The sequence below is a fragment of the Monodelphis domestica genome, chromosome 1 (genome assembly GCF_027887165.1).
Source record: "Monodelphis domestica isolate mMonDom1 chromosome 1, mMonDom1.pri, whole genome shotgun sequence".
Classification (NCBI taxonomy): Eukaryota; Metazoa; Chordata; class Mammalia; order Didelphimorphia; family Didelphidae; genus Monodelphis; species Monodelphis domestica.
The window spans coordinates 399,938,292-399,963,654 of NC_077227.1; the positions used below are offsets into that span (position 1 = coordinate 399,938,292).

At 39.8% G+C, this 25,363-nt stretch overlaps 1 long non-coding RNA gene across 3 annotated transcripts in view; it reads right to left on the minus strand.

Annotated features, from left to right (window-relative positions):
- Positions 1 to 316: 316 nt before the first annotated feature.
- LOC107650764 (uncharacterized) overlaps positions 317 to 25,363 on the minus strand; it is a 45,879-nt gene continuing 20,832 nt past the window's right edge. The window contains exons 2-3 of one of the 3 annotated variants that reach the window (XR_008915222.1): positions 21,606 to 21,697; positions 317 to 1,158 (exon numbers count right to left, since the gene is read on the minus strand). This is a non-coding gene — a long non-coding RNA (uncharacterized LOC107650764). Of the gene's footprint in view, positions 1,159 to 21,605; positions 21,698 to 21,876; positions 21,952 to 25,363 lie in introns of all 3 variants that reach the window. The other 2 variants (XR_001626720.2, XR_008915221.1) reach the window with 2 other exon arrangements.

Consider the following 25,363-nt stretch of genomic DNA (forward strand, 5'->3'; position numbering starts at 1 on the left):
GACTCAGGAAAGACATGAGAACTGCCTTCAAATGTCTGAAGGACTGCTGTGGGAAAGAGCCAGGAACTTTGTTCTGTGTCCATTGAAGAGAATTAAGAGCAATGGATGAAAATGAGGAGGGATATGTCAGCTCAATATAGAAAATGATAAAGTATTTACTGAATACTATGTACAAAGCAACATGCTAAGTCCTGGAAATTGAAATAATGATAGTATACTAAGGTATATTTGAACCCTCAGTACATACACTTCAGTGAAGTAAGGCTGATGGCCTCACTCCCTGGGACCAGTGCTTGATAAGTTCTCCAAGACAGTGTTGATGAACAGGTAAAATGGATTTATTCATCATAAACAAAGGATTAGGAAGGGAGGATTAAGGAACAGGGTTTCCCTAGCTCTAATCAATCTCACTAGCCTCCCCCTTCTAAATTTCCCTCATGGGAAATTCTTCATTTGCTTGATGCTCCCTAAGCCCTGGATCTCTGGCTAAGATTCCCCACACCTCACTGACTACACCTAGATCTAATTAATCCTCCAGGTTGTTTTATAAGATAAAACAATCTTTATCTGGCCAAGGACTGAACTCTTGATGACTGAGTCTGAAGTGCCCAGTTATCCATCCCAAGGATGAAACAAAGACCAACAATGTAACACACAGGAGGGAGTTTATTAAACAAATTACAGTTTGGGCTCAGCACTCTAAAAATGACTAGGCCTGAGTCTGGGGCTTGCAGGCTTTTTATACACTTTTGTTGTAGAGGGAGTGCACAGGAATTCCTGGGGTGGGGGGGAGTGAACAGGAACTCCTGGGGTTAGGGGTCATTATGGCTCCTGGCATATGTCAGGAGGGGGAGTGACAGGAACTCCTGGGGTCAGGGTCCTTATCAGTTCCTAGCACATTCCAGTAACTGGTTCTTCATTAACTTTACTGCAGGGGCTCTAGGGGCAAGGGGGTCAGAGAAAATAGGTTCCAGGGCTGGTCCTTCAAGTCCAACCCAGCTAGGCCAGGCACAGATATTTGTCTCAGGCCTTTAGACCAATACTGTCTCTTGATCAGGCTAGTTGTTACATGGATCTCCTTCAATTTAATCTTCTCAGTAAGGAAGGTACTTCTCAGCAGGAAGGAACACTTCACTTCAACTTCACTGCAGCTTTTACCTAGGGAGGAACAACAGAGATCAGATATCTTATCTCTACTCAACTCCAGGGACAGGAAGTTCAAAAGCTTCCACTCAGCTCCAGGGACAGGAAGCAAAAAGCCCCCAAGAGCAGTTGATGCCCCTTCAAATCTTTCCTCTGAGTTCCTGTCATGTTGTCCTGTTGTCATTCAGTTCCTGGCATGAGACTAGATCTTCTTCTGCAAAACCCATCTCTCACTTATTTTTCCAACCCATTTCTCCCTGTGTCATAACACAATACAAATAGATAAGTCTCCTTCAAAAAGCTTACATTCTTGAAGGCAACTAGGTGGCCCAGTGGATTGAGAACTAGCCCTAGAGATGGAAGGTTCTGGGTTCAAATTTGACCTCAGACACTTCCTAGCTATGTGACCCTGGGCAAGTCCTTTAACCCCCACTGCCTACTAGCCCTTACTACTATTCTGCCTTGAAACCAATATACAGTATTGGTTCTAAGATGAAAGGTAAAAGTTGAAGAAAAAGAAGAAGCTCACATTCTTTTTTTTTTTAAAGAAGATTTTATAATTGATGCCATCCTATAATGAAATGGACTGCTCCATGAGGTGGTTAACTTGCTGTCACTGAATGTATGAGAGAAGAGGCTATCCAAGGTCCTGGAATCAATCAAATCTCAAGAATCCAGAAAGAAAGAAAAGTCCAGAGATGGCATGGGTATTATAACAAGTACAAGTTTATTACCATTCCCCTAGAAAAAATACTTTATAAACTATATAGTACTCTATAACTATGAACTGGTATTATTGATAATAATAATATAACTAATGCCACCAGGGTCTCTGACCATGTATTAGGACCAACAGAAAGAACAGCACAGAAGCCCACACTTTTCCATCTCAAAGATGCACGCCCTATATAATTCTATCCACAGCCATATCTACAAATAACCACAAATCCTTTCTCTTTTTTGGCTCATCCTGAAAGTCTCTAGTAATGGTACCTTAAAAGACAATCAAATATCTTATCTTGTGAGCGGGTCTCTGCAGAATTCAGGTCAGAAGAAGAACCTCTAACACGTAACCTGGTACTCTCTCAGATAGCAAAGAATAGGTCTTTCAGTCATCTTAGAGAAATGGGTAGGAATTCAGACCAGCAAATGAGCAGGAAGGGCACAGATGAATAACTCTAAGGCTCCAAATATGATACTTACTAGCTGTATGAACCAGATTAAATTGTCTCCCCTGTTTACAGCTCCATTTCCTACCCATTAAACATGTATGATGATATCAGAAAGGCAATATGATCTCATGTAAATGTAAAATATACTGCATTCGCATCAAATACAATGGATTCAAATCCTAATTCTGCTACTTCTTACCTCTGTGACTTTGACTAAATCATTTCCATTCTTGACACTCTAGTTGCCTTATCTCTAAAGAGAAGGGATTTAAGCCTATATGGTCTCCTCTAGTTCTAATTTCTAAGATCCTTATTATGCATCAAAGCACTGACAACAACAGTGATTGTTAGGAACTCTACAGTTGAGGATGATGCACTGGAGCAAAGGTTGATCCAAAGAACATCTAGGACCTTGTTAACTCTATTTGTCCAGTCATTTCAGTCATGTCTGATTCTTCATGACCCCATTTGGGGTTTTCTTAGCAAAGATACTGGAGTCGCTTGCTATTTCCTTCTCCAGTTCATTTTACAAATGAGGAAACTAAGGCAAATAGGATCACATAAGGATCTGAGACTGAATTTGAATTCAGGTGTTCCAGATTCTAGTCCTCTATACACTGGATATGTACCTGGAAGGGTACTTAACGGATGGTTAGTCCGGAAACCACTCACAGTCAAAGAGGGGAAAAGGGGGAAGTTATAGGATTCACACCCATGTTCCTTAGACTTCAGATACAAAATTCATTCTAATGAATGGCCATCCCTGTCACAAAGCCAAGACTGGAACTCAGGTATTCTTGCTCTGAATCTAATATTTTTTCTTCTGTACCAATTTTTTCCTTTTAAGCCAAGGTTTATTAACGCCTTTTTTTCATAAACCCTTACATTCTCTTAGAATTTATACTAAATATCAGTTCCAATGAATAAAAGCAGTAAGGGTTAAACAATTTATTTGCCCAGAGTCACATAGCTAGGAAGTGTCTGAAGTCAAATTTGAACCCAGGTCCTCCTGTCTCCAGGCCTGGTTGTCTATCCATTGTGATACATAGCTGCACCAATGCCTTTTGTTTTAACATCACAGACATATGAGGCTAGGTCATCCTACCCCAAAAAGAGGTTTTGTTACCTTTGTAACAAAAAAAGCAAACAAAAATGTAAGGGGAAACCAAACAACACAGAGGCAGTGTTGACAATATTCTGGAAGTACAGACAAACATTCCACACTTGTATCCCTCACCTCTGCACCACTTCTTCAGGAGACAAGATTAGACCTCCCAGTTACTTAGTATTCATTCATCTTCCTTTTATTCTTTCCATTTACATTATTACAGTCATTGTGCATATTGTTTCTTTGGTTCTATTTATTTTATTCTACATCAAATCAGAAAATTTCCTGATGTTTCTCTGAATTCCTCATTATTTGTTTTTAATAATAATATGATTACATTATATTCATATAGCAAAATGTTTCCAGTCGTACCCTCATCAATGGGCAGTCATAGCATTACAATTCAAAGGTTCATAGATCTAGATGTTAGACATCATCTAACATGAATGTCTCATTTTACAGATAAGAGAATTGAAACTGTCAACATGGAATCTAGGAATCCCAAACTTGTAGCCTAGTGGGAATCTCAGGCTAGCAGTTTCAGGCTGGTTGGGAGACCCTCAGGGGAAAGACAATCCACTTCAGGTGGGAGCTAAGCCCAAGCTGAAGTTGAGTGACTCTTGGTCTCCAGATATCACACCCTCCTTCTGAGGATCGAACTCAGGACCTTCAGCTTTGCCAGACTGATGCCTATAGTGCCAGAGTCACTCAACTTCAGCTTGGGCTTAGCTCCCACCTGATGTGGATTGTCTTTCCCCTGAGGGTCTCCCAACCAGCCTGAAACTGCTAGCCTGAGATTCCCACTAGGCTACAAGTTTGGGATTCCTAGATTCCACATTGACAAAACCAATGGAAATTAAATGATTTGCCCAGTTACACAGAGAGGAAGCATGAAAGGCAACATTCCAACCCAGATCTTCTGACTCTATAGCCAACTTTTTGCACTACCAAATGAGTTTTCTCTGAATATTTTGTTGTAGCACATAGGGCCTTTTTTTTTCTGTCTTTGATCTCTTTGGGATGCATGCCCATAGTGCTATCTCCAGGTCAAAAGCTATGAATACTATAATGACTTTTCTCACAAAATTTCAGATTCTTTCCCACCAGGGCTCTACCAATTCACAATTCCACCAATTAAGTTTCAGTGTACCTATCTTCCCATAACACCTTCAATATTGACTATTTCTTGTTTTTGTCATCTTTGTCAATTTGCTGGACGTAAGATGAAACCCCAAAAGTTGTTATGCCAAATTTATCTTATTATTAGTGATTTAGTAAAATCTTTCTTATGATTGTTGATATTTGCAGACCTTCTTACAGTCATATGTTGACTACTTATCTATTAGGGAATGAGTCTTGGTCATGTATTTGTGTTAATTCCCTGGATATGTGGATACCAGACTTTGACTAGAGATATTTGATGCAATATTTTTTTCTCTCAGTTGGCACTTTGCCTTTTTATCCTAGCTCAATTGATTTTGTTTGTGCAAAAGCATTTTAATTTTAGATAGTCAAAATAGTTCATTTTCTCTTTTGTGATCACACCAAGCTTTTTTTTTAAGCTGGATTTGATACATATTTTTTCTCTTTAAGAATAGTATCATTGACTGAATAGTCTATTTACGGAATGTAAAGTGGTTGAGGCCTGCTTAGCACTAGCTCCTTCTCCCCCAGAAAGCACACAGATCTCAGCCAAAATGATTAGAAGGTGAGGGAGGAGTCTACTTGGAAACCATCTGATTCATGCATTCTTCACACTCTTCCTATTTCTTTTCTGGACATAGAGGCAAGGACATACAAGAATAACAGTAAGTTTAAAAGGCGAGGTCAGGGAGTTGAAAAGTCTGTAAGAATAAGATGATTTTTCCAGGCAGTCTCCTCCCTTGCCTTCTAATCATTTTATTTAGGAGCTGTAAGCTTCCAGGGGAGAAAGAGATAGCTACATGCTAAACAGTCCTCAGTCTCTGCCTCTGAACTCTCCTCTCCATGAATAGAAGATTCATTAGAGGATATTTTTCTTTTTTTATTTTTATTTCTTAAAACCCTTATCTTCTATCTTGGAATCAATACTGAACATTAGTTACAAGGCAAAAGAATGACAAGAGTTTGACCACTGCGATTAAGTGACTTGCCCAGAGTCACACAGACAGCTAGGAAGTGTCTAAGGCCTAATTTGAACCCAGGACCTCCTATCTCCAGGCCTGGTTCTCTATTCACTGAGCCACCTAGCTGCCCCAAGGATATTTTTCTTAAAGAGCAAAAAGAAATTAAATCCAACCCAAAATAAAAAGTGGTATGATCATAAAAGAGAAGATAGTCTGTATATAGTGATGAGGTAGACCGAAGAGGGGTCTCTCTATGCTTACCCCCATTCAGAGCTCTAGTGGCTCAGCACATCAGAAAAACTATCTTCAAGGTGAAGTCCATTTTACACATCGATTCAAGTAAAGCTTATGGAAAGACACAATTAGAGTGAGTACGGTGCTTTCAATTAACTGTTCTCCTCAGCAGCAGAGCCTTGGAAGACGCTCTTAATAGATCTCTTCCACTGCATTGCACAAATTCTATTGCTGATGCTCCACCAATTATGGAAAGTTAGTAGAGTGAGGCAGCTCCTTCACAACATTTTCCATTGCGATTTGGGGATTTGTCTGTCATTATCTGGTCAGTCCGTGCCTAGAGAGGATAAGTTGGGGAAAGAGAAGATTGCTCCTATTGCTCCTATTCTTGTGAACAAGGCTAGGAGGGCAGGCTAGGGGTGTCAGGAAGCAGGGGACTTTTTAGAAAAATAGCAGGTACCAGCTGACTCTGCTGGAGGCCAGAACAAACACTTTTCTTCCTTCCTACCATCTATAGGATGGGACATAGGGCACAAGTACAAATGTGACAATCTATATCAGATTGCTTGGTGTCTCAGGGAGGTGGAAAGGCACAAAGTAGGGAGGGAGGAGATATATTTGGCTCAAATTTTTTTAAATTAAGGTTAAAAACTGAAGGAAAAAAAGTAGAGTAAATGTGACTTAGAGTTTCCATTTCACATGAGTCCTCTACACAAGGCTACCCCAGGATTTAAAGAATTCTTTTGATCCACATCCACCCAAAACCATAGCCCACAAACCCTCACTGATGTACTTACTTTTGCTAGTCAACCAGAATATACAATTAATTCAAAACTAGTCATTTAATGAAATGGCATAGTAAAACAAATAGCAATAAAGCATTCCTTCCAAGAGCCCAGGAATGACTCCCACATACACATACTCCATCAGAGGAAGAATGGAGACATGTAAGTAATTTGTATGAAAAGGCAAACAGGTAGCAAATGCATGGGACAAAAGTGGTCTCCTGAAAGGTCCCACACCAGGGCACACATACATGTGGCCAAGTCACATTCACAAAGAGGTCAACCACTCCTCCAATGCTCCAAGGTTGTGGTGCCCCCAGGACAGGTAGACTCTGCAAGGCTGAGGGCATGGCTCCACCACTCCTAACTGAAGGAGTGGGCTCCTCTGCTATGACTATTTTAACTTAAAGCATAAAGGTTCTTCTGTGACACCTCCTTTGGAGCAAAACCCTCATACCCAGGTATCAGACTGGAAAGAGACTAACTTTCAAAGTCTGTCTCCTTTCTGTGGGGCCTATTTCTCTGAGCTTTGGCTAGAATAGGAACTTTCTCCCCAGGAAAAAAAAAAGTATTCCTTCCCCTGGGAGGTAAGCTGTTTGGAACAAAGAGCCAGAGCTACCCCCAGCTAAAAAAGTCCCCTTAGATATGTCTATTTTCTTCACCTTAACTACTTTTTTTTAACCCTTACCACCTTCATCTTAGAAAATCAATACTGTTTATTGGTTCCAAAGCAGAAGAGTGGGCAATGGGGGTTATGTGACCCTGGGGTCACCCTGCTAGAAGTATCTGAGGTCAGATGTGTATACAGGACCTCCCATCTCTAGGTCACCTTAATTTCTAAATCACCAAGGATACCTCTTTGTTAGAGACCTCACTCTGTTTGAAGGGAATCTATACCCCTCTCCTGGGGTTGGGCATAGGATGCTGCCCTGCCTGCATCCCTGTGTCACGAAGTTCCTGCATCTCTGCATTTCTGCATCCCTACATCCTGGTGTAGGCTATGTGACTCTAAACTTGAAACAGACATGACTGAATTTGAACCAGATGTAAAAGAGGGGATAAAAGGGGCAAACAGGGAAGTTCTTGCTCTCTGTTTCTGGGGTAGGGGAAGAAACTTGTTGCTGGGGTGGCTGCTAGAACTCCCATGTGGAAACTAGATTAGGCTACTTTAAATGTTTCTATCTATCTATTTCTCATCTTTTACCTATCCAAGTAATTCTAATAAACTTTTTTATAATTCTGAGGACCAGAGTCCTAATTTTACTATTACACCTCTGACAGGGTCAGAAATTTCACATTAATAATTGGTTGCTTAATTTTCCCATGAGGGCCTTTGGCCCATTTCAGAGGGGCTCTACCAAAGAAATACCACAGAGCTATGGAACTGACCTGCTAGTGTCTTTTCAGGAGACCCAAAATGCCTTGTCTCTGCCATGCAAATAAATCTGAGCAAGCCCAAAAGCTAAGGCTAGGAAGCAAGTTCATTCTTTCCCCCTCCCTAGCCATATTCCTCTCATCCTGATTGTATATGTTGCAAGCAGAGCTTCTCTTCTGTAGAGAATGATGGGATCACACAGTTAGAGCTAGAAGGGAACTCTAAGGTCACTTCATCTTACAGATGACAAAACTGAAGCCCACAGAGGTTAAATGGCTTGCCCAAAGCCACCTAGGCAATAAGGGGCAATACCTGGGATCTGGAAGGGTTGTTGGAATCCTAATCCAGCTCTATGCTCTTAAATGGCTTTCACTGAAGCTACTTAACAAACATTTAAATAGAAGCAAATTATACCTAATTCAGTCCTTGAAGGGCTCTGATTCCTTCAAGGTGGGAATATTCAAGTTCCTCCTATCAAGACCTCCTGACAAGTGAGCAGTTAGGAGTTACTGTGGCCCCAATTCATCAAACTCCAGCCCACCTGTTGTTGAGCCTCTCTGACCTTGTGGTGGTGGTTGTTCATTTGTTTCAGGTATGTCCAACTCTTGGTGACCCCATTTGAGCATTTCTTGGCAGAGATACTGGAGAGATTTGCTATTTCCTTCTCCATCTCATTTGACAGATGAGGAAACTGAGGCAGATAGGGGAAAGGGACTTGCCCAGAATTACACACCTATTGAGTGTCTGAGGTATGATTTGAACTCTGGTTTCCCTCTGCTCTCTCCACTGAATCACCCAGCCACCCCCTCTGTCCACCTCTCTGACCTTAACTGTCTTCAGATCAGACACAGAATCTGATGCTAGGTCAGCACTTGAAGCTCTGCCAACTAGGCAAAGCCTACCAGAACCTGGACTTTTTTTGGCACAGACCTCTAAAGCCCAGGTTCATTGTTATGCCACAAAAGAGCTTTGGAGGAAAACCTTAGTGAAAAAAAAAATTGACTTTCTGATTTAAAAAGTCATTCTTAGCTCTTCCTTAAAGTTGGGACCCAAGAGCCTATGTTTGCCAAAAGTATTGCCCAATTTCTAGTCAAAGTATTTGATGAGCTAGGATCAACCTGAATTTCTTTACAAAGATTCTATAAGTCACATCTTTTAGTACTTATTGTGTGATCCTGGGTAAGTCATTTAACCTCTCTGTGCCTCAGATATCCTCATCTGTAAAATAGGGATAATAATAGCAGTTTCCTCATAGGGTTGTTGCAAGATTAAAATAATATTTTTAAAGTTCTTTACACATGGGGTGGGGTGCACTTAGGTGGCTCCCGGGATTGAGAACCAGGCCTAGAGAGGGGAGGACCTGAGTTCAAACCTGACCTCAGATACTTTCTAGCTCTGTGACCCTAGAAGTGATTTAACCCCCATTGCCTAACCCTTATCATTTTTCCACATTGGAACCAATATAAGAGAGAAGGTAAAGGAAGGAAGAAAAAATGGTTCTTTGCAAACCTTGAAGTGCTAGTTACATTATTGTTATTACCATCATCTTCTCTGAGCTTCAGGCTGTAAATTACACAAAAGTGGTTCCATACAAAGATGTGGCCACAGGCTGGGGGAGCAGCAGTCTCACTCTCTTGCCCCACCCCCCTCAGGACAAGAGCCAATGACAAGGTAGGCCCAGTGGCTTCAGGTTGGGGGGGGCTGAAGGGAACCCCCGCATTGGCAAAATAAACCAGTATATTCCCCCTCTTTTCAGAAAAATAAATAAATGAATGAATGAATAAATGAATGAATGAATGAATAAATAAATAAGTAAATGAAAAATAAATAAATAAATAAATAAATAAATAAATAAATAGATAAATAAAGGAATAAATTAATAAAGGAAAAGACTGGAGGAAGCACGGGGGAGGGGGAATGAGGGAAGAGCCTGTACAAAGCTTTCCCCCAAGACTCAGGCAGGCAGGCCAACTTTGTTCTAAGGCAGGAACATCCCTCACAAGGCAGTGCCTCCAGGGCTGCAAACATTGTTGTTTTCAACAGGAGGCTGCATGCACTTCCTAGCAGCAGCTTCCCCACATCAATCCCTGCCTGATTAGCTCCTCTCCACCTGGAGAGAGAATGATTTCTGTGTCTCTCTTTATCAGAGGGACACCGAATTTTCTCCCTTCTTCATTTACCCCTAAATCCTCTCTACAGAAGTTCCCAACTTCCATTTCTGTCCCCTGTTCCTTGACCACCTGCCCTCAGCATCCTGGCCCCTCTGAGGCTGTCTTCCCAGCAACCTTGGAAGAGGGCAGTGTGGAACCCTAGAAAGCAGCCTAAAGAGAGGGATGTCTCCTAGAAACTGGGGAGTCATGCTTCCCCTCATGACTGGTGGTGAAATGCTCTTGGGGTGTCATGAATTCCACAGAAATGCTCACAGATTCACATGGAAAGTTCAATGTAATTAAGAATGTTCATCCTCTTACTGCCCCCAATAACAACGGGATTTATTTCTGGATAAACTCATTTCTAGGAATACGAACAAGCAAAGCGTATATAACTAAGGTAGGGTTATCAGTGCTTTGTCCCGGGTCACCAAAATTTAGGGAGCATAACAGTACCATCAGAGGGTGTGTTTCCTCACTACCAGTGGATACATCCAAAGTGAGCTTCTTCCCATTCAGCCCCATCCTCGACAAAGACCATCACATCCCAGGAACACTTCCTTCCCCAAAATCTGCTACCCTGGCTCAAGGTCCATTCCACCTACCACTCTGGCTCCTCTAGTCCTTCAATATAAATACTTTTAAGTGTCCCCAGCGAGAGAGAGTAAAGTCCCCACTCCCTAATTTTCTCCCTAACTTACTCTGGTTTAAGAGATTTGCCCAAGATCACCTGAGTACTAAACCACAGAAGTAGGATTTGAATCGAGGTCCTCAGGCTCCAGAACTGGTGCTTTTTCCAAAGTACAAGACTGCCTCCTAAGTATTTCAGGCATGTCTGACTCTTCATTACCGATTTGGGGTTTTCTTGGCAAAGATCCTAGAGTAATTTGCCATTTCCTTCTCCAGCTCATTTTATAGATGAGGAAACTGAGGTAAACAGTCACACAGCTAATAAATATCTGAGACTGGATTTGAACTCAGGTCTTCCTGACTCCAAGCCCAGCACTCTATCCACTATGCTACCTAACTTCCTTATATGCTAAGGGAATACTAACAGAACAAGCATTTATTAAGTGCCTACTATATGCAAGGAACTATACTAAATGCTTTACATGTATCTCATGTGGAAATAATTTCACAAGCCTTCAAGCTGATATTTAACTATAAGTTGTTACTATTGTCATAATTATATTAATCAAATCCATTTTCATACTTTTAAAAATTAAATTTCATTTAACAAAGAAAGTAATTTTCCCTCTCTTCTACTTTTTTTTTAAACCCTCACCTTCTCCCTTACAATTATCACTGTATATTGGTTCTAAGACAGAAGAATGGTAAAGGCTAGGACAATTGGGGTTAAGTGACTTGCCCAGGGTCACACAGTTAGGAAGTGTCTGAGGCCAAATTTCAACCCAAGATTCCCCCATCTCTAGGCCTGGCTCTCTATCCACTGAGTCACCTACTTGCCTCTATTGGACTTTAAAATTAAAATGGTTGAACTAGATTATTTCCAATTCCTTCTAGACTGGTGACTTTAGTTGTTTTGGATATGTGCAGCTCCTATTTACCACTTGAATTACTATTTCTTATCATTATTCTATATTCCTCGACTGTCTAGCCTGGGCCTGGGCAGAGAAGGAGCTTGGTAAGTACTTGGTGGCTGACTGTTATTTCTTCCTGTCAGTTTAGTGCTCTTTAGTGGATTTGCTATCTGGAGGTGTCCAAGCAGATGTAGAAGACCACTTGTTGGGTACTGTAGAAGAAATTCATGAACAAGGCAGGTGTCTTCTAGCTCTGAAAGCCCATGACTCCCCGTTTCCTTCTCTAATTAGAAGAATACCTCAGAGATATTATGAGTTCAGTTCCAGATCACTGCAATAAAGCAAATTTCTCAATAAAATGAGTCGCATGAATTTTTTGGTTTCCCAGTGCATATAAAAGTTATGTTTACACTACACTGCAGTCTATTAAGTGTGCAATCGTATTATGTTGGGGAAAAAACAATGTACATACCTTAATTAAAAAATACTTTATTGCCAAAAAATGCTAACCATCATCTATGCCTTTAGCAAATCATAATTTTTTTGGTGATGGAAGGTCTTGCCTCAGTGTTGCTGGCTGCTGACTGATCAGAGTGGGAGTTCCTGAAAGTTGGGGTGGCTGTGGCAATCTCTTAAAATAAGACAATAATGAAATTTGCCCCATTTAGTGACTCTTCCTCTCACTTGAACACAGAGGCTATTGTAGACTTATAATTGGTCTAATTTCAATATCGTTGTCTCAAGGAATAGGGAGAGAGAGAGACAGGGAATGCCAGGAGGTGGTTCAGTCAGAACACACACATTAATACATCCATGAAGTTAATGGCCTCTTATGGGTGTGGTTCCTGATGCCACAAACCAATTACAATAAGAACATCAAAGATCATGGATCACAGGTCACCAAAATTGATGTAATAGTAATGAAAAAGTTTGAAATATTTTGAGCATTGCCAAAATGTGACAGAGACAAGATGTGTGCACATGCCATTGGAAAAACAGAGTCAATAGATTTGTTCCACATAGGGCTGCCACAAACCTTCAATTTGTAAAAAACGATATTTATGAAGTGCAATAAAGTGAAGCACAATAAAACAAGGTATGTCTATATATACTCAAGCATGAGCATTGGCCACCTCTCTCTCCTAGGTCTCTCTTTTTTCTAAGGGGCTTCGATTATTGGATAGTATGAAGACAGAATTCCTATTGTTTTCTTTTCTGAAAGAAATAATTTCACCTCAATGGCTCCAGTGACCACAGCAGAGTCACAGGCAGTTTTTCAGGAAGGGTAAATTACTTAGCTGTGGTACCCACTGGGAGCCTGGCTGGATTATCACATCAGATGTAATCTTCCAGCAACAGGGGGGGAAATGCTTTCAGAAAAATGTTTTTTGTCCTTGAATGCTGTCGTAGTGCATCCAATTACACCACTTTCATTTCAGATCCAGGGGAGTGAGCAGGAGGAGATGACTACAGCTGAAGCAAGTCAACATGGCAAACAGAAATCAGAAGGAGAATACAAGTTAGCGTGTGCCCTCTTCAGCCAGGGAGAGAACATGGCAGGATTAGTTTGGGCCCACCTTGGAATGACCTTGAACCTAAATAACAGATGAGGAGAAGGGTCCCAATTCTCTAGTAGTTGGGGGGAGGGGAGGGAGAAGCAATATCTGTTTCTTTTCCTTCTTCCGTCTCCCAGGGTTATATCCAGATGTAAAAAAACAGGAGGTGTAGGTTTAAGCCCTAGCTCTTCATCTCTATGAGCTTTTTTCCTTCTCTGTTAAAAGAGGGAACTGGATCTTTAGGGTTCCCTCAAAAGCTAACATTCCATGACTCTATGACTTAGATTCATAACCTTTCAGAGTCTGGAGGATCTTAAGAACCATCTAGTCCAATAGCCTTATAAAACAGAGGACCAAAAAGTAAAGTCACAGTGCCAGTGACAAAGTTGAGATTAGCCTCTCATTCTTCCTCCCATGGTACATCAAGTTTTTTCCTCCTCTGAAACTGTTTTCAAATTACTTAGTCCAACTATAACAGTCTATCTGTAGTTGGTCAGGCCCTTCTTGAAGCCTGTTTGGCTAATTCTTCATCACTCTTTTCTTCCTACTTACCAAAGGATCCTACCAATTTCCCAACAGACAATGGATGGCTCTGAAATACTATCTTTGAAGAGTCCCTGGACACTGTCTGGGGTTATTTATTGATTAGAAAATTGCCTGATATTTCAACTACTTGATATGGAATAGCTTCTTTTTAAAAAAATTTTCAATCCACTGCCTTATTTATTCCCTGATTGCCAAGATTTCTTAGTAGAATTCTACCTTCTTACTGAAGTTCCTATTCCTAAGAGAGCTTTTAGAAACTGATAAGTCTCTTTCATCCAATCTCTCAGCCAAGAATTGTAATGGGTGTGATTCTCTACATCTTCTCCAAAGCACAAATCAAATCTTAGATTTACTGAATTGTCAGCTCCATTATGCATCTATCTGCCCTCAAAGCCCTTTGCTCACTAGAAGACAGCACTGCTTAAAGACACCAAGAGGGCTGCTATTACTAGTATAATGATAAACAGTGGCAAGAAAGCTAGTATGTCTATGCTGTTACTCCAGCTGCCAAAGTCCCAAGTCTCTGTCCTTTCTCCTTCCAAAAATCCACATCCATTTCCTATGTCTGTTCTCCCCGACTCTGTTATCTGTGTCTGTAGAACCATCCCACTCTTTAAACATCAACCCTGCTACTATCAGGTGCCACACATCCTGAGAGGAAAGAAATTTGATAAGTGAACCTCTGGTGGGATATCAGAGTGCTTTCAAGAAGCTGGGATGTCCATCTTACACAGGGGGAGAGTTTATGAATTATAGTTATTTTGCCTAGGTTTCTGTTGTTTTCACAGATTATCAGAGTTAAAAAGAATCTAAGAAAATGTACAGTTCAACCCCTTCTAAACAGCAAAGCCCTTTACAAAAGGCCTATAGGGATAAGAAACCCATCACCAACTAAGGAATCCTATACCGCTTGGACAGATCTCAATTAAGTTGTTTTCTTACATAGATCTGATGGGTACCTCTATTCATTGTTCCTAGTTCTTCCCTCTAGGGCCAAGCAGAACTAATCTTTCTCTATGACAGCCTCTTAAATATTTTAAGACAAATATTATGTCTCCCTTTTCCCCTCCATTTCCAAGTCTTCTCCCAGCTAAACATCCTAGTTCCTTCAACCAATCTTGGTATGACATGGTTTCAAATCAAACTGGACTTGGAGTCAGGAATTTCTGGGGTCAAGCCTCACTTCAGATATTTAGTAGCTTGTGACTCTAGATAAGTCCTTTACCTCTAGGAGTTTTAGTTTCCTCCTGTAAAAAATAGAGTCAGTCTGGATGACACCTAATATCCCTTATAAAGAACGGATAAAACTGGAAGCCATAGGAGCATAGATTTAGAATTATAACCTTAAAGTTATGCTTCTATGTCCTCTGCTTACCTGTCAAATCAATTTTAGACAGACAGACAGGTAGAGTGGTCAGTTATATTCTTGTTGTAAACAATCTCTTTCTTCTTTCTTTTACGAGGATAAAAATCAATTCTCAAAAACCTAGTTATCTCCTACATGGGTTTAGGCTAGCAAGTGTTCACAAGCAGTAATCTTGGGTAACATTCCCTAAATACATTCTAAGGAAAAGAAAAAAGAATCCTAACATGGCATAATAGATCAAATACTGGACTTGGATTCAAAAGCCCCGAATTTAACTGCCACTTACTTTGTATGTGTGGTAGCTAGGGGCATCCTATAACCCCATTCCTAATGGACAGCTATCCCAGATTTAAGGTGCTCTATGGATCTGCATCCCCTGAAATTATGGTTCACAGTATCCTGTGGGTGTGCTTATTACTTCACTAGACAGGCAGAGGTCAAATTGGTTCAAAGAAAAGGCATTTAATGAAATGGCAACAAAATATAATCCCCATAACCCTGAGACACACTTTCCCACAAATCTACACAGCATCTATAGGAAGAGCAGACACATGGCCAAGGAACATGCATGAAGGCACACATGCCTGTTAAGCAGCACACAGTCAAGGTACACACATGGAAAATTGTTCTTTATCCTTCATTTCAAGGGGATCAATGATATTGTGAGATATTGTCTTGACTTGCTCATGAACTGGATTTCAGTGAAATAGAGCTGCATGAAGTCATATGTCTCTCTTCCAGACATCCAAGTCCAGTGATAACAAAAGTCAGGGCAACTGGCAATGGCCTAAGATGCAGCAGGTGACCCTAGCATCTCCATATCTGATCAAGCTCTTAGCACTTGCTTCAGCCCTCATCATGACCATTAGAACAAACTGTTCTCCTCTCACCATTCTATTGGGGAAGGCTTCCCTTGCATGGGGTAGACATCCCCCTAACTCACTGACAGGTTTGAAGCCTATAAACCACCTTCAATCTGGTTTAGCCTGCCTGCTGAGACAGTTTTGTGGAAAATTACTCATGTAGGGAACACCTACACCTAGGAATGCAAGTACATGGCCTTACCTAAAAAGAAAATTCTTACTCAATTGTGAAGTAGAAAAGCCCTTTATTAGCATCCTTGCAAGAGCTCGTGCCCCATGGGAGTTTAGTAACAGGCATACCTTGAGGGCAAGCACTGAAAGATATAGTTCCTAAGCCCAGTGTGGGAAGCCCTCCCCTGCTTCCTCAGTGGCTGAGAAAATCCAAAGGTTACAGTCTATCTGAAGAAGATAACTTGAGAATTATCTCTCCTTATATGGTCTCCCTCTGCTCCTTGACCATGAAACACAGTTGAGCTCTGATACAGAACTAGCTAAATTGGCTTTCTGCTAGGTTTGCTCCTACTGGGACCACAATTTTGACCACAGGGCTCTTTCTGATTGGCCAAGGGATCCAGGTTGAGGTTTGGAGGGTGAAATAGGTGTGAAACAGCCCAATTTGATGGTAGATGTCTCCAATGAAAATCCCCATTTCCTTCACATGGAGGGGCAGCTCACACTCTCATGCAACAAGCCACTCAAGTCTTCTTGTAATGTCAGTCCTTCCTATTGTTCTCATGGTCTCTACTAGATTGTGTGCTCTGCTGGACCCAGGGTCTTTACTGCTTTTTAGCTTCTGGCACTGCTGAAATCCTTGGCTCTGCCTAACTCAGGCAAAAGCAAATGTTGCTTTCTTAGCTAAAAGTCTTTTCTATAGGCTTTTTCCAGGTCTTTCAGAAAAGAGAGAAAAGAAACTTTATTCTAACACTGGCAGAAAGCTTTTCCCCTTCTTCTTCCCTCAGTCTTGACAACTGGAAACCATAGATTCACCTGGGCACCAAAATTCTTTAGAACCAAAAGCAAGATGGTCCCTAAGCTAGCTCCCTGAGGTTTGGTCGTTTCTTTGGCTTGCCCTTTCTAGGCCAGGGCTTGGGTCCCTGGCTCAGAAACTTCACTCTAGCTTATAGTAAATATTCCATATGCTTTCCAATTTTCATCTCTGAGTCAAATAATAATTATTGAGCCAATAATGACTAAACAGCTCTGGGGGGTATTGAAGTTCCCTAGTTTTTTCAAAACCATTCATTCTCCCATTTTACACAGACTGCCCAAAGCCGGGACCTCCCTACTTTTCACCTCTAACTCCCTTTTGAGTCATTTGCCATATTAAAATTAGTAAGTTCCTTGAAGTTGGCATAAAGTCCCTTTGCTTATTTTTATATCACCAACAATTAGCACAGTGCTAGACACATAGCAAATACTGATTATGGCTTTTTCATTCATTCATTCAGATGGTTTTGGGGGCATTTCCTTACATATATCAACTTAGCAGAAATTGCTTCCCCTCCCAAGGGCTTGGTATCTTTGTCTGCAGAGTAAAGGGTTTGAATCACTAAACTTCATACTCTATGATTCTCTATGGAGATTCTTTCATTCATTTTATAATTAGAACCTGAATGCCAAAGGTCAGTTAGCTCTCCATAGACCTTCAGAACTGAAGCAACAACAATTACCCGATGCTTTATTTTCAAGATTCAATTTTTTAAAGTCTTATTTTCCATTCAGTCTGTCTTCTTTGGAGTATGATTTTAAGTTTCAGAAATTCATGTTTTAATGTGAATTGGCTTTGATTTTTATTGAGAGGCTTTCTGGGGTGTGACATTCTAATCCAAATGACTGTATTTGCATATCCATGGTCCTTCCCTGGGACTGATACAGTTGGCTGCCTGAACTTAGCCGGTTTTAGATATGATGGAAATGTAGAGGAAATGGTTGTTCTTCTCTCTCAAGAAGTATAAAAATAGGAACTGTTTTGAAAGAAAATATTTTCCATGGATTTCTAAAGTCTGGGCTCCTACCATACACCACACTCTTTTATTTCACGTAAAGGAGAACAAAGAGAGGGCTAGAGGTATAATTCTCTTACATTTGCAGGGTTACATGTGTCCTTTGAAATTCTGATTAGCCCTAGTGGAGAGTGGTATGTTTCTCCCTAGTCAGTAAATTGTATTTGTTCCATTCATTTCTGCAATCACTTATGGCTCTCTGTTTCACGGTCATATTTTTTACTGTCCCTCTTGAGGTTAGAGAACAGTTCTCCATATCCCCAAACTATAAAGCTGAGCATACAGTAGGAACTCAATAAATACTTGAATTGTCCTTAACTTCAGCTCCTTTTTCAGCATGTAGCCATTTACAGTCTAAGTCTAAATAATTACACCTATGTGCCAGTTGTTGTATTTCTATATTGCATTTTCACTATTACATGCTATCTTTTCTAGCAAACTATTTAATCCAAAGGAGCATAATTCCCTGGTGAATCTTCTTGAAATTGTACAATCCATAGTTGGTTGCCTGAGACAAAACTAGAGAAAATGGCCTCATGAGTTAGGTACCCAGATGTGCCTCATTAGGAGAAAAAAATATTTACCATAAGAGGCCAGCTAAGCATAAGAAGAGATTATTGAGAGGTGAGGACACTGTGAAGTGGAGCAATACCCTGAAAGAGTAGGCCCAAGCTCAAAAATTCCTCATATTTGTACCTTCCTTCCCACTCCCAGTCACCACACTTGTCTAGGATTTCAGCCTTGCATGTCTTGGCACCTTCTAACAGGTCTCTTTCTCTAGTCTTCTCCCTTCCAAGTCATGCTATATATGTTCTAATATATTATTAATATTAATATGTTAATGTTCCTAACACATACTTCTGACCATGTCTGTCACCCCTTTAGACAAAAATTTTTTAATGATTCTTCCCTGGTTAGTGAATAAAATTTAAATTCCTTAATTTGGCATTCAAGGGTCTCCACAATTTATCCTGCCTATTCATTTCAACATGTCTTGAGTATCTAGGTTTTTGATGAAAGGTACTGCAACCCCAACTTTATCCTCCAGCAGGCCAGCCTATTCACAATACCTCAAACACACTCTGCATGTTGAAGTGGACACTGCCCTGACCAAGAGACTCAAGAACTCTGAGATCTAAACCCCATTCTGCCGCTGACTCCCACAAAGTGACTTTGGGCAAGTTACCCCCCATCTCAGAGCCTGTTTTCCAAGTAGAGAAACCAAGGGCAAGTAGGGAAACCGAGGGTTTTCAGCTAGTCCAAAATACAATACCAAAGCTGCCAGGCTCTGTTTGAGACAAAGATATGCTTAAGAAAAATAGAAATGTATACTGAATAATTGGAGAACACTGACCCAGGCTCACAAGAAGCAAAGCCTAGGATTGAGGCAGTGAGATGGCACACTGGATAGGGGCAGAGTCAGAAAGACTTGGTTTCAAATCTGATTTCAGACACTTCCCAGCTGTGTCACCCTGGGCAAGTCACTTAACTTACCTAGCTCCTTTTGTTCTTCTTTCTTAGAATTGATACTAATTATTTTATTGAATGCCTTCACTTTAAACCAATTGCATACTCCAGCTAACTAGAGAGGGGAAGGAGATAAGAATTTACACAGTTTACTATGTTCCAGGCATCATACTAAGAACTTAAAAAAAAAATATTATCTCATTTGATCCTGACAACTTTGCAAGGTAGTTGCTGTTATTATCCCCATTTTACAGTTGAGGAAACTGTAGCAAAAAGAAGTTAAATGGCTTTCTCAGGATCACACAGCTAGAAAGTAGCCAAGGCTGGATTACAGGCCAAGCACTATCCCCTACAGCACCAGCTGCTCCATAAACAGGTCAATGAGAGTTCCCCAAGTATTACATTCAGAGGATTTTGACTGGGTTGTTTTAATGGGCCTTTCAAGTTCAAAGATTATTATTTCTGGTCTGGACTTTAGCCTTGCTCATGCTTCTGCAATAGAAGCTCATATTTCCCACTGTTTCAAAGATATAAGTTTATATCTTTTCATTTTCACTATGTAATGAACAAACATTTAAATATATATGAAACATTTACATTTACATGTATATATATGAACATAAAGAATGAGGAATGAAAGTATGAAAGATTTCTTTGATAAGTAATTTACATTTGCTTCCCATCCTATGATATTTCCAATTAATATGCCAGGTTTTTATTTTAATCAAAGTCTGTACAACTTCAATCAAATCAAATCCATCCAACTATCTATCCCAAACATTGATGAACTGAGTGTTTTATGAGTGATGTGAAAAGCACTATATAATTGCAAATTATAGCAGTAATCAGCAATCTGACCCACATTCTTTCTCCATTAATAATCCTGAGATCCAGAAATGACTTCTCATGAATCTTTCTCCAGAAAATGATTCTAGGAAGAATAGAGCTGTCTGCTATATTCACTTAATTTAGATTAAGATGAAAACAGGAATTTTATCCTCCCAGAAACATAGGCTCTATTTTAAATCATGAGTTCTGTAATTAATTATATTTATAATTCATGGAATTTTAGACTCTCAGAGCCAAGCAAGATCTTAGCAGTCATCTAGTCCAATACCCTGGGATTGACAAATGAAGCAGTAAATAGTAACACAGAAGGGTTAACTGGCTTGCCTAGTAAATTAGTTGCAGGGGTAGGGCTAAGGTCTCCTGACTCCCAGTCCAGTGTTCTTTCCACTTTACATTAAAACAAAAGTTGATCATCTAACTAAAGACAGCTCCCAGGAAATGCTAGTTCCACAGGAAAGACCTTTCCTGGGTTCTGTCACATGCAGAAGTATAACTGAAAATGGTCAATAATTGTATCTGACATTTAAATTCGATTTGTTCCTTTATCTAAGGAGATGATAAAGTAGGCATCTTCAAAATAGGGGATTTGTCTTTACAACAGCAAACTCTAATGGAAATCTGGACAATGGAATCCATCCCAAAGCAAAGAGAGCTGTCCCTTGGCCCCTACTAAAGTTCAATCACATTTCTTCCAGATCTGAGTTTTTCTGGATTATTTATCTTTTTAGTTTCCTTCAACAAAAAGGACAAAAAACAAAACAAAACAAAACATGCTTCTATTGAGATTCTCCAGTATCCAAAGAGCCACCTGAAATCTTCCAGTTCCAATCTTGACCCTCATAACTCTTCTGGTGTTCCCAATCATGAGTTGTAAAAACAACCGAGTCCTAAGATATCGCCTATTCAAAAATAAACTTGTGGAGCAGATTTCCAAAGGATGTTAGTACATGATTATCAGTTATAGAGATTGTACTAAGTAAAATCTATATTATCACACTTATCTTTTAAATTCCCAGGATCATACAGCTAGAAAGTGTCTGAGGTCAGATTTTAACCCAGATCCTCCCAACTCCAGGCCTGGCATTCTATCCATTGTGCTAGCTACCTGTCCCTCATTCTCAGAATTATTTCAGAACTTGACTACTACCTTGGAAAGATCACAACCAAAAATTCGCTTCTTGCATATATCTCCAGAGTTCTTGCCCCAAAGAAAGATATTTAGTATGAAATTTTTAAAGTATCAGAATATCTATAAAGTGAAAAATCCAAAGAGCATCAAAATACTAAAGTTGAAATCTATGATTCATACATTTAGAGCTGGAAGGGATATCAAAAGACTTACCCAAGGTGACCCATATCAAAGGAGCCAGAGCTGGGATAGGAAACCAGATCTTCTGATTACAAAGCCAGCACCCTTTGTCCAAAAACAAAACCCTTTTGTCATAAAAAAAAAAATATATATATATATATATAAATAGAATGGTATGTCATGGCAACTGCCATTATCCCCATTTTTATTTTTATTTTGATCTATAAGTCACCATCATCTTTTCCTACAAATCTAAACACAAATGATATTAAAAGAAATAATAAAAAAAGCAATAAGTACTTACTCTGTGCCAAGCCATACATACCCCAACTGCTAGGGATAGATAAAGAAAAGTGAGTGTCCTCAAGAAGCTCACATCCTAGTAGAGAGAGCGAACACATAGCAGAGAGTTCACCTACAGGTAGGGTGGACAGGCTCAGTGGAACAAGTCAAATGATCCTGTAGTTTCTTTAGAGTCATTTCCATTAATAAAAACACATAAGCACATCCATTTGTTGACTAATTTGATAGTGACAAAAACTTTAATGTTGAGAACATTCATTTCTAAGTCTTTGATTGCCAAGTCTTTTGAGGAGGGGGGTTGTACTGCCCGCAGAAGCCATTTTTGTCCTGCCAAGATTTTGTAACTCTAGAGAAGGAAAGAGAAGGGAATGTGCATTTATATAGCACCTACTACATGCCAGGCACTGTGCTCAGCACTTTGTAAATATTATCTCATTTAATCTTCACAACAACCCTGGAAGGGCGATGCTGTTATTATCCTCATTTTACAGTTGAGGAAACTAAAGCCAACAGGCTAAGTGATTTGTCCAAGGTCAAGCAATTAAATTTATTTAGTAACTATAATGTGCCATGAACCATACTAAGTTCTGGGGGTACCAAAAGAGGCAAAAGATAGTCATTGCCCTCCAGAAGCTTATAATCCAATGGCAGAGATACATGCAGGGGAAGTAAGGAAGAGATTATTATTCCTAAAGATCATTAAAGATCATTAAAGACCATTTCACTGAGCACCTCCTCCAAACTCACACCCAAGAAGCAGAATGGGACTTCAGATTTTTTGGTTTGATTTTTATAGTACCTCCCCTCTCCTGCTTCCCCATTAGACCTGAGTCAGTCCTAGTCAATAAACATTTATTAATCACTGACCATGTGAAAGGCACTGTGCTAAGTAGTAGAGATACGAATAGTCCTTGTCCTCAAGGAAAACAATGCACCAAAGATAGTTGAAAAGGTGTGAAGGAGCCCAAAGGAGTGCAGCCAGGTGGGATAAATGAAGAGGTGCCTAGGCTGGGTGCCCTCTTTTAATGAAGGTTCTAGGAGGAGCTCTGTGCTCTGCCCCCCAATCCATAGGGGTCTCAAGAGCAGTAGATGTGATCTTATTTTTTTTAAGCCCTTACCTTCTGTCTTGGAGTCAGTACAATGTATTAGCAGAAAAGTGGTAAAAGCTAGGCAATGGGGGTTAAGTGACTTACCCAGGGTTACACAGTGTCTGAGGCCAGATTTGAACCTAGGACTTCTGTCTTCAGGCCTGACTCTCAATCCACTGAGCTACCCAGCTGCCCCCAGTAAATGTGATCTTAAGGGATGAAGATGTCACCAGAATGTCATGAAGAAGCCCAAAGGAAGGCAATCAGGTGGGAAATGAGAAAACTCAGTTTCATCACTAGTGGGATTGTGCAGAATATATTGGGTTCCTAACCTTGATCAACAGAAACCTCTCAGTTCAAATTGTTCATCACCTTCCTTTAAATCTGAATGTTGATGATGTGGAAATGAGTGAGTTTTAATATCATCTACTCCTAGTTCAGACAAGTTTAATGAGTTTGAACTGAGGGATGACCGCACATGACTTTTGTCACAATTTCATCCAAAAACTCAGACTCTCTATATTACATCCTGACCTATACCTTTTAAGGCAATGGTATGCAATAAATTAGGCAACTAGGTGGCATAGTATTTGAACACCAGGCCTGGAGTCCAGAAGATTCATTTTCCTAGGTTCAAATTTGGCCTCAGACACATACTAGCTGACTTTGGACAAGTCACTTAACCCTGTTAGTTTCAGTTTCCTTATCTGTAAAATAAGCTAGAGAAGGAAATGGCAAATCACTCAGTTTACCAAAAACAACAACAACAAAAAAAATGGGGTCACAAAGAGTCAAATACAACTGAAATGACTGAATATGTTACAGATCAGTGTCTGGAACTAGTTGTTCTAACTTTGGAATCAGAGCTATTATATTAATGAAGATGGTACCCTGAGGTCACCCTGTGTTTATACAGTTTCAGTAGGGGCCTCCAGTCTTTAATAAGGTGGCATATTCAAATCCCTCACTTCAACTGTTCCCTGATGTTGCATGCAAATGGTTATATAAGATGGACAGATTTCAGAATCCGCAAACTCAACGTACTTTCTGTCATTCACCTGAATAAGACTTCCATGAAATTTGATGGACCCCAACAATGTTCATTCATAATGGAATGATGAAAAAAATTAGTGATTTAGATAATAGAATGGTTTTTATTGGCAAAATACTTGTTTTTTTTCTTTATTCATCTTTGTTTCATGGTTTAAAATGTCTTCCTATTACTACTGGCATGATTTGTGCTCAGAAATTGACCACTAGCATGAAATTATGGGTATATTTCCTGCATTACATTAATGGATTTCACAGAATCACATTTACCAGAAAGAAGATGTTTTCTCCTAAATTGTTTACTTTTGAGATTCAAGTCATCTTGAGTGTATGAATAGGTAGTTACCACTTATTTCTGCTCTTGTTTGGGATGCTGTTCTACTATTCATAGCCCTTCAAAATGCAGACCTTCCTACCTTTGCAGTCTTCTTCCACCTTATTCCCTAACACATACTCTTTGATCCAGTGACACTGGCCTCCAGGCCTCTTCACAAACAAGCACTCCATCTCTCAGTTCTACGCACTTTCTGGCTGACCTTCATGCCTAGAATGTTTTCTTTCCTTCATTCTTCTAACCTCCCCACTTCCTTTAAGTCCCAACTAAAATCTCATCTTTTATAGGAAGCCTTCCACAACCCCAATTAATTCTAGACCTTTCCCTCTTTTTATTTTTTATATTTATCCTGTATAATAGTATACTTTATACATATTTGTCTATATATTTTCTCCTTCATTAGACTATAAGCTCCTTCAGAGCTGACACTATCTTTTGATAAGCATACATTCTTTCTACATAGTTGACCTGGATTCAGTCTTAGCCAATCCATAACATATTCTTGGTATATGTTGTGGGATAAATAAATGAATGGAATTAATTGAAAAGTATATATTAAGTGATTCCCATATGCAGAGCACTAATGGTGATGAAAGGGTGTGGGAACGGCCCGGTGATATGGCTTTCAAATGTATCATTTGAGGCAAAAGGATGAGGAATAGAAAGAGAAAAGCAATAAGGAAATGCAAGAACATGCACCCTAAAATCAGTTCAGGAAGGAAGGGGGGTAAGAATATAGAGAGAGACAACGATTTCAGGGGATAATTGAGGAGAAAATCAGACAGGTCACTAGAAAAGTAACTATAATCTAAAGAATGTATGGTAATAGAAATACAGAATAGTGTTTTTAAATTTCCTTATCATCTTTTTCAGAACAAATCATGAAAAGCACTAATTAGTAAATAATACAGAATCTTTTAAGTTGGGAGAGATCTCAGAAATCAAGTAGTCTAATAGATATAGTCTCTGATACAGTCATCCATTCTACATAAATACCTTTAATGATCAAGAACTCG